Source organism: Hevea brasiliensis, chromosome 5 (genome assembly GCF_030052815.1).
Source record: "Hevea brasiliensis isolate MT/VB/25A 57/8 chromosome 5, ASM3005281v1, whole genome shotgun sequence".
In the NCBI taxonomy this organism is placed as follows: Eukaryota; Viridiplantae; Streptophyta; class Magnoliopsida; order Malpighiales; family Euphorbiaceae; genus Hevea; species Hevea brasiliensis.
The window spans coordinates 10,076,169-10,085,271 of record NC_079497.1 but is presented as its reverse complement, the minus strand read 5'-3'; positions in this window follow the sequence as shown (position 1 = coordinate 10,085,271).

Below are 9,103 nucleotides of genomic sequence, written 5' to 3'. Positions count from 1 at the left end.
CTTGGATGTTGTATATTACTATATTTATTACATTTCTTTTTGGAGAACACATGCGTACACACATCCTGTAATGTAACCAAGTGAGAATCCGAAGCAAAATGGGATGGATTCCACTATGGTCGGTATGGTATTGCACAAATTGCCAAGTCCTTTTTTATTTTTTCTTCTTTTCTGACTTAGAAAAAGCAAAAGCACGGCAGCCTTTGGCAAACGGAGAGGGATTGAATAGTAAGACTGGGAAATCAAATTTCAAAGTTTTGAAACTTCTACCTTCCCTCATAGCCATGGGCCTTCAAAAAAAAGTCAAGGATTTCCCAAAGTGAACGTAATAAAGCAGTCGAAAGTCACTGGGGAATCGTGACTTTTACTTTGCATTTACACATGCAGCTGCTGTTGAATGAGCAACCAAAGGCCTCATAATTTTTCAAGTTTCTTGGTGATGGCCAATTTTATTATTCACGGGCATTTCCAGCTTGTTAGTTGTCAACTTCTCAACTTCTTATCAAAAGATACTAAAAGTTTTGCTCCTTGCACGCAAACGCTTGTGCATTTATCTGAAACTTCCAATTGGGTATCCATGGTTGACTGAATGGAGGAGCTGACATTGTTCTTCCTTGCTTCTTTCCATTTGTATAAAGATCATCCTTACCGGAAGATACGATTTTGAAGGGCTTGATGAATTCTTTAATCACAAAGAATACAAACTAGCAAACCGTCATATTGATGTAAACGATTCACCGAAAGAGCATCTTCCAATATCAGATGCTGACAGATCCTGATCTATATTAAAACCCAAAATTTTGTATTCTTTGTAGCATAGGACACGTGAATGATCCCACACCCCGTTGAGTTGACCTTCAATGCCTGCAGGGAAAATTAGTCGCTCTTTGCAAAGCCGGAAGCATTTCTTGTTTTTTCTTCAAGCCTTTTAACTTCTGGAGTTTTATTATCTATTTGATTGTTGTCGAAATTTATTAGTCATAGCAAACAGTTTTGGTCTGATTTCGAGCCGAACTAAGTCCTAATCCGGTCTAGTAGAAATTATTGATTTTTTTAAGGAGATTTGAAGGACTAAGTAGCCATTAATGAACTACACAATAAGAGATAACTCTGATCATAAAAAATCAAGTGAGGGATATTTCACAGTAGAGGAGGAGAAAAAAAAAATAGTATAATAACAGGAATGAAAGAATGAACCAGAACAGGTTGTAGAGAGAGAAGAGAGACCCCACAAACTAGAAATAAAAGTTTTACGGCTCTGATACCATATTAAAAGAAAGAATACAAGTAATGAAGGAAATGATTGTGTATTTATCTGTGTCTTATTTACAGAGATATTACATTTATTTATACATGAGAATATGAGCTAATTTAGACAAGAATAATAATTACTATAATTATGCTACACAAATCTCCTATAATCATGCTAATTGCTATAATTATGCTACATAAATCTCTTATAATCATATTAATTGTTATAATTATGCTAACATCCCCCCTCAAACTCAAGGTGGTAGCGCAGGTGCCAACTTGAGTTTGCTTAAAAGACCCTGAAAGCGAGCGGGATGATGCGTTTTGGTGAATATATCAGCGGTTTGGTTGACAGAGGAGACAGGAATCAAACATATGGTGCCATGAACAACATGATGACGTACAAAATGACAATCAATTCCGATATGTTTGGTACGCTCATAAAATACATCATTATGAGAAATCTGTATGGCACTTCTATTATCATAATGAAGCATTGTGACAGAAGAATGAGCGACACCCAAATCAGTTAATAACCACCGTAACCAAAGTAATTCAGATGTAGCATCAACAAGAGCACGATATTCAGATTCTGTGCTAGAACATGTAACAACAATTTGCTTTTTGCTATGCCAAGAGATAAGAGAATTACCCAAGAAGAAACAATAACCAGTTATAGAGCGACGATCGATCAGATCACCAGCCCAATCAGCATCAGAGTAGCCAGATAATAATAGGGAGGAGATAGCGGAAAAGTGCAAACCATGAAAAAGAGTGCCTTTGATATAACGAAGGATTCGAAGTACTGCAGAAAAATGAGTTGAGCGAGGAGTAGACATAAACTGGCTGACCAGATGAACAGCATATAAAATATCAGGTCGAGTAACTGTGAGATAACCAAGACTCCCGATAAGCTGACAATTTAAACAATTAAATGACTTAAACTTAGTAGATCGTAATAATCTACGAGAAATTAAAGGTTGAATTTTACTGGCAGAAGCATGACCAAGACGAAGATGCCATTGGTGAATGGAGGAATTAGGGATTGTAGCTGCAGACACAAATCTCGGAGGAAGATGTAAAGATGCAAGCTTAAATAATCGACCCACTCTGCAACCCTCCCCAAGAATCTGTCCCGTTTGTGGATCCTATACCAGGACACTATGGGGAGAAAAAATAACATTTAGTCATTTTTCACACAACTGACCAACAGAAATAAGATTGAGTGCCAAATTAGGGATATAATAGGTGTCAGGGAGATGAAGATTTGAGGTAGACACATGACCAGTATGTGTGATGTTCATTTTAGTACCATTTGCAGTATGGATTGGTGGTAAGGAAGATACAGGTTTTGCAGAAGACAAGAATTTAAGATTAGTGGTCATATGATTACAACATGCTGAGTCAAAAAGTGTAACGATCGGGAACCAACCACTAGAGGAATTGTCCGCTTTGGCCATAAGCCTCACGGTTTTGTCCCATAGGTGGAATGGAGGACTTCCCAGGAGGTCACCCATCCTAGGATTTCTCTCAAGCGAGCACGTTTAACCCTGGAGTTCTTCCAACTCTCCAGGCCATTCCACCAAAAGGCGCCTCTAGTAATTAGTTCCCCCATTTTATATATCATTACTTTTTGAACCCAAGACCAACTCCGTGCTTTGCCGATGTGGGATTTGCCTAAGGGACCTTTCTCCCCCCCTTTCAGGACTCAGCGTCCTCGCTGAGGTTTGCCCCACCATCGCTCAAGAGGACACGCGAGCGGCTCTGATACCAATTGTAACGATCGAGAACCAACCACTAGAGGAATTGTCCGCTTTGGCCATAAGCCTCACGGTTTTGTCCCATAGGTGGAATGGAGAACTTCCCAGGAGGTCACCCATCCTAGGATTTCTCTCAAGCGAGCACGTTTAACCCTGGAGTTCTTCCAACTCTCCAGGCCATTCCACCAAAAGGTCCCTTAGGCAAATCCCACATCGGCAAAGCACGGAGTTGGTCTTGGGTTCAAAAAGTGAGAAAGGTCCCTTAGGCAAATCCCACGTCGGCAAAGCACGGAGATGGTCTTGGGCTCAAAAGTAATGATATATAAGATGGGGGAACTAATCACTAGAGGCGCCTTTTGGTGGAATGGCCTAGAGAGTTGGAAGAACTCCAGGGTTAAACATGCTCGTTTGAGAGAAATCCTAGGATGGGTGACCTCCTGGGAAGTTCTCCATTCCACCTATGGGACAAAACCGTGAGGCTTATAGCCAAAGCGGACAATTCCTCTAGTGGCTGGTTCCCGATCGTTACAATTGGTATCAGAGCTGGACTCCCTCTAGTACGGTGTGTGGTGCGATGACGCACCAGGCGGAAGCTGGTGGGCTTGTCACGACCCAGGGATGGGGTTGGGACGTGCTTGTTCAACCAGCTACGCACTGGGGTGAAAACTTCGTGTCCCACATCGGAAACGGGAAGAAAAGATTTGGGCCATATATGTGGGAGCCTTCCTCACCTGGTCCGCGCGCTTTTGGGAATGAAACCTCCCAAGGGACAAATCCGTGAGGCCCATGGGCCAAAGCGGACAATACTAACTGGAGAAGGATCGGGCTGTTACAATTTGGTATCAAAGCCGCTCGCCAAAGTCAATAAGAATTACCTAGAGTGGCAGACATGGCAGCAGGAGAATTAGAAGAGATAACCTGTTTGAATAGTGCCTCAAGATCACTCATGGTGATGGCAGTAGAATCCTCAGTAGCAGCAACAGCAGTGAGAGAAGAAGATCCAGGCTTTGAGACATTCTTGAATTTAGAATGCCCTCCTTTTTGGTCTTGGAGGGCGTGTGGAACAATGTTCAAGAATATGACCGTAACCATGACAATATCTACATTCTATAGTAGGACAATATGCAAAAGTATGATCAATTTGATTACAATTCTTACAGAGTTGATTACCACATTTTTGATGTGAGGATCGAGTAGTTGTAAGAGCAGTTTAAAATTGAGGAGTTTCATCCAAACTGAGACGAGTCTCTTCAAAAATAATCTCTTGAATAGCAGTATCCAATGATGGAAGTGGATTTCGATGTAGCAGGGACGCTCGAACGGCCTCATATTCTGATCGAAGAGCCATTAGAACTTGAATGAGATGAAGATGATCTTCACTGATTTTGGCCTGAGATATTTGATTCCAAATGGGTTGGACCTGGGCAAGAAAATCATTCACAGATTGACCTGCTTCTTGTTTCAGATTATGAAGAATAGTCCATAACTGATAATAATGGGCAAATCCAGTGGTCTGATATCGATTAGCCAAAAAATCCCAGATTTCTTTTGCAGAGTCATAATTAGTAAATTGAATGTGGATGGACGAGATAGAGGTATTGTGAAACCAAGTGATGATCTGATGATTTTTACTATCCCAATCCTCAAGACGGTCAGCAAATTTTGCATCAGTTTCATCGTTCTCTCTTGTCGGCGTAGTGATATCTCCGGTAACAATACGCCAAAGCTTGCGACCTATTAAAAAACTTTTCATTCCTTGAACCCAAAGATTATAGTTGGAACCAGTCAGAACTGTTGCAATAAGTTTTGAAATATCAGATTTCTCCATTGATAACAAGATGAGGAGAAAAAAAAATGGTATAATAACAAGAATGAAAGAATGAACCAGAACAGGTTGTAGAGAGAGAAGAGAGACCCTAGAAACTAGAAATAAAAGTTTTACGGCTCTGATACTATGTTAGAAGAAAGAATACAAGTAATGAAGGAAAGAATTGTGTATTTATCTGTGTCTTATTTACAGAGATATTACATCTATTTATACATGAGAATATGAGCTAATTTAAATAAGAATAATAATTGTTGTAATTATGTTACACAAATCTCCTATAATCATGCTAATTGTTGTAATTATGCTACACAAATCTTCTATAATCATGCTAATTGCTGTAATTATCTTAATAGATAAGCAAACACATTTAAAGTAGAACATGGAGAAAAAATATTTATTATTGAAGAATAGATTTGGAGCCCCATGCAAGTCTAGATCACAAAGTCAAAAATCTATTCTATAGCTGCTTTAAACTTTAAAATATAGGACACTTGCACCGCATGTACCCTCTCCAAGTAAGTAGATTATTCCAAAGTCAATTTCCTAGGTTATCATTTAGTTATTTATTTATCTTTAGAAGCATGCTTGAGCAAGTCAGGAAAATGTGTATAAAAATGAAATGTTTGTAATGATTCTTGATAATAAATCCTAAATAAGTTGACTTTTTTTTATATAAATGTTTCTGAATCCAATTACAGTGTAAATAGGATTCTAGATGAGGGCATGAGAATTCAGAAAACAGAATGCTGTGAACAATTTTAGAATTATTTTCTACGTGTTGTTAACCAAAAATCAACACCAATGTGCTATATATAGTCGGGTGTGACAGTCATTGCTCTCTAGGCTTAAGGTCTACGGTTAAACAGTTTCATTACCTTTGGTTTAACTCATCTTAGGTAGCCTATCAACGAGAGTGTAGACAACCTGCAGTGGATCAACCCACATATCAAGCGAAGACAATATGTAGTCTTTATGTGGAGATGCTGAGAGTCGAACCGGGATTAAATACATCCAACATCAAAAACCTACCACCAGGGTGGTAGAGTTGAGGCTTTCTGGTTTGAGGCACATCATAATGTTCATGTATGCTATGGCATGCCTTCTCTGGAGTGCATTAATATCTCTGGGGAAAATAAAATGAAGGCACCATTGTGTAGTAGGTTGTAGCCAATTAAAGGAAGAATGTTCATGTTCCTTATCTTGAAAAGGACTGTCAGCTTCTCCAAGAGACTAGTAAATCCTAGGGAAAAAATTTGCCAAGAAGCCAATAATAAGTAGCTAGGTTAGAATCAGAAGATGAGTTAAAAAGGTATCTTAAAAAATGCAAGTAAAAGCCCCCAAAACAATTACTCAGCTAAGTTATTTGATCATTTAGCACATCTTGCAAGAAATCCTATGAATTCTAAGGTCTCACCTTATTTAAATATCTAAGAATCACTTGATTTGCAAGTTAATGTACTCACGCTATTCTTCTTAAAAAGAATATATAAATAAATAAATAAATAAATAAATAAATAAATATATATATATATATATATATATATATATATATATATAAAGAGATTAAATTACACTTTATTTTACCTAATTACTTTTTATATAAATATTTATTGTATTTAATAGAGATAAAAAAAAATTAAAAAAAAATTAATACTCCTTAATTTTTTAAATATAATGAATAATTTTATATAACAAAGCTCTCATATAAAAAACAGAAATGGTTGGAGGAGTATTAACTTAGCAAATTTCTATTCCTTCCCAATATATGGGCTATTCAAGGATGGGCTATGATATTTAAAGGACGGAACGTGGGTATGTGGGCTCTGAAAATTAGACCATGAACTTGAGTTTAACAATTAAACGAAACTGTTTCTGGTAGTTGTACCATTATACAAATCACCAGCAACTCTGTAGCGGTTTTCTTCCATAACTTACAAATTAGACCAAACAGTTCATAATTCTGACTTGATCATGGACTAATCTCTGTCAAATGAATAAAGAAACATGTAAATCTGCTATGATTAAAGACCACAACCATATACATCCTTTACTTAACCAAATGATTAGCTCTGAGTTTGTATATCTTAACATTTAGCATTAATCATTGCACATGCCTACAATATTCCTCTCATCATTTACTAATCACACAGATTTGCAGGATGAGTCTGTCTTTTCTGTGTGTATGTGTTTAACAATCACTAATCTGGTTATCTCCATGGTGTTGGCCATGTGTTAAAAGCAGAATTGGAGGGCATGCATCTCTCTCTCTCTCCTCCTCAATGGGGAGTGTACCAAATTAAAAAATGTAGCCACCCATGTGTTATGAGGAATCAAAATAAGGCAGTCTTCACCTACTTGTGCTCATAGTATGCATTTGAAGGAACATTAAAGCCAGATTCTGCATGAACTCTGCACACTCTGCACTTCCATTTCCTCTCTTTATATACTTACAGTTCTTTGTTTAAACCCTGTTAGCTTAGCTGCCCACCAAGTCTTTTTCAACTAGCAGAGGGTTGAATTCTGCAGATGGGTATCCAAGATATTGTTGGATTGCACTTGAGGTATCGGTATGAGAAGCTGATTTCTTCTGATGAAAAATTGGCAAAGCCTAGAAGGCGTTCTTGGTTGAAGAAAATGAATGGAGGATTAAAGGGTCTTCGCCTATCGCGGTCCAGGAAACTCACATTTAAGGCATTGTCTGTGATGGTATTGCCAAGCAGGATTGCCACAGTCTATGCAGATATTATTAGCAGAATCAAGATGGAAGATTTTTATCCCAATATCATCTTCTCCACTCAATGGGGGCTTCCTGTTTTATCCCATCCTTCTGTTAAATGTAGAAGAAATGCCATTTATCTTCGAAGAAAATTGTTCTAGCATAAAAATTTAATAAATTTCCTTTCCATTTGCTTTGAGCTGTTCTTTCTTAGCCCCATACAATTAAACTTTATTTTTATGGAGAGACAATGACCCAGCTACAGTACTTACACATGCATGAAAATGATAGCAGAAGATTAGGCATTACTTTTGGAGGGTGTTTATAATCAATATATATATATATTGTTCTAATCTTTTCATTTTCATTTTTTTATTGTTAATCAAGTGGCAAATATGATTACCATTGGCATGCCTGATATATATTAGTGCTGTGCAATTTTTCATACTTGCACAATCTGAAAGGCAATCAACTAGGCCCCTTAAAGAGTAATTAAGTTATGTAGAGAAGAACCGAACTTCATCTAAATCATAATATGGTTAATTGACCACACAGTGCAGTAGTGGTTGGTGGGTTGGACAGACTTGTTAAAGAAAGCCAACTATAATTGAAGCTTCACTGTAAAGAAGAGGCCACACCACCTTTCCAACCATACAAACAACTCTGTGTGCCTACCTTTTATTCCTTAACCCTCTTCCTCAGTATACAAAAAGAAGCACTAGACTGCTTCATACTCATCATTTCAGGAAGGTATCTGATTACACAAAGTTCACAAGATATATATGGTTAGTTGCCTTCTCAATGTTTTTTCCCTCGAGGCAAAAATGAGGAGAGCCTATCGCAGAATGTGGCGTGCGGTGCCTTGCACAAGCAGGACAATCTTGCGAACTGAGTCCAGGAAGGACATAGAAGAAATACTCAAGACAAAGCTAGCAACCATCAAAGAAGAGCCGGAGCCGGCAGAGACGTCTGAGGAGAAACGGACACCGGTGAGAGGACGTTTGCAGGTGGCTAAAAGTGCTGTGAAGAGGAAGATCTCTTCTAATAAGGTTAAGAAGGGTTCCCGGTTCAACTTGAAGGAGTCCTATGCTTTATTCATGGCTGCAGGATTTGCCTCCAAAGGTAGTAGCATTGGTGGATTAGTTCAATACTGAATAAAAGCAGTGCACAAATTTCAGATTCTAAAAACCAGCTTCAGGGTTTGTAGTTTCAGTGTTGATGTAAATGTGTATTAGTTTCGCTTTGCCCTTTTGATTATTCCCTTTTTTGTGATTCTCGAAAAGAAAATCTGTTTCCATCTTTGAAATATGTACGTTAATCACTTCACATCTATTTAACTAAATAATAACTAAACCAATGCCTTGTATATCTAACAAATCGTTATTGAAGCATGTATGTCTATCTACTGAAAAAAAAAAAAAAAAAGATTTGTTGTGTTTTTGCTTATATATATATAATTGCCTTCAATTAAAATTTAAATTTGAGAACACTCAACCTGTTTTAATTTCTGAGTGTTCACCTCCCCAATCCCTTTAAAAAAAAAAATTT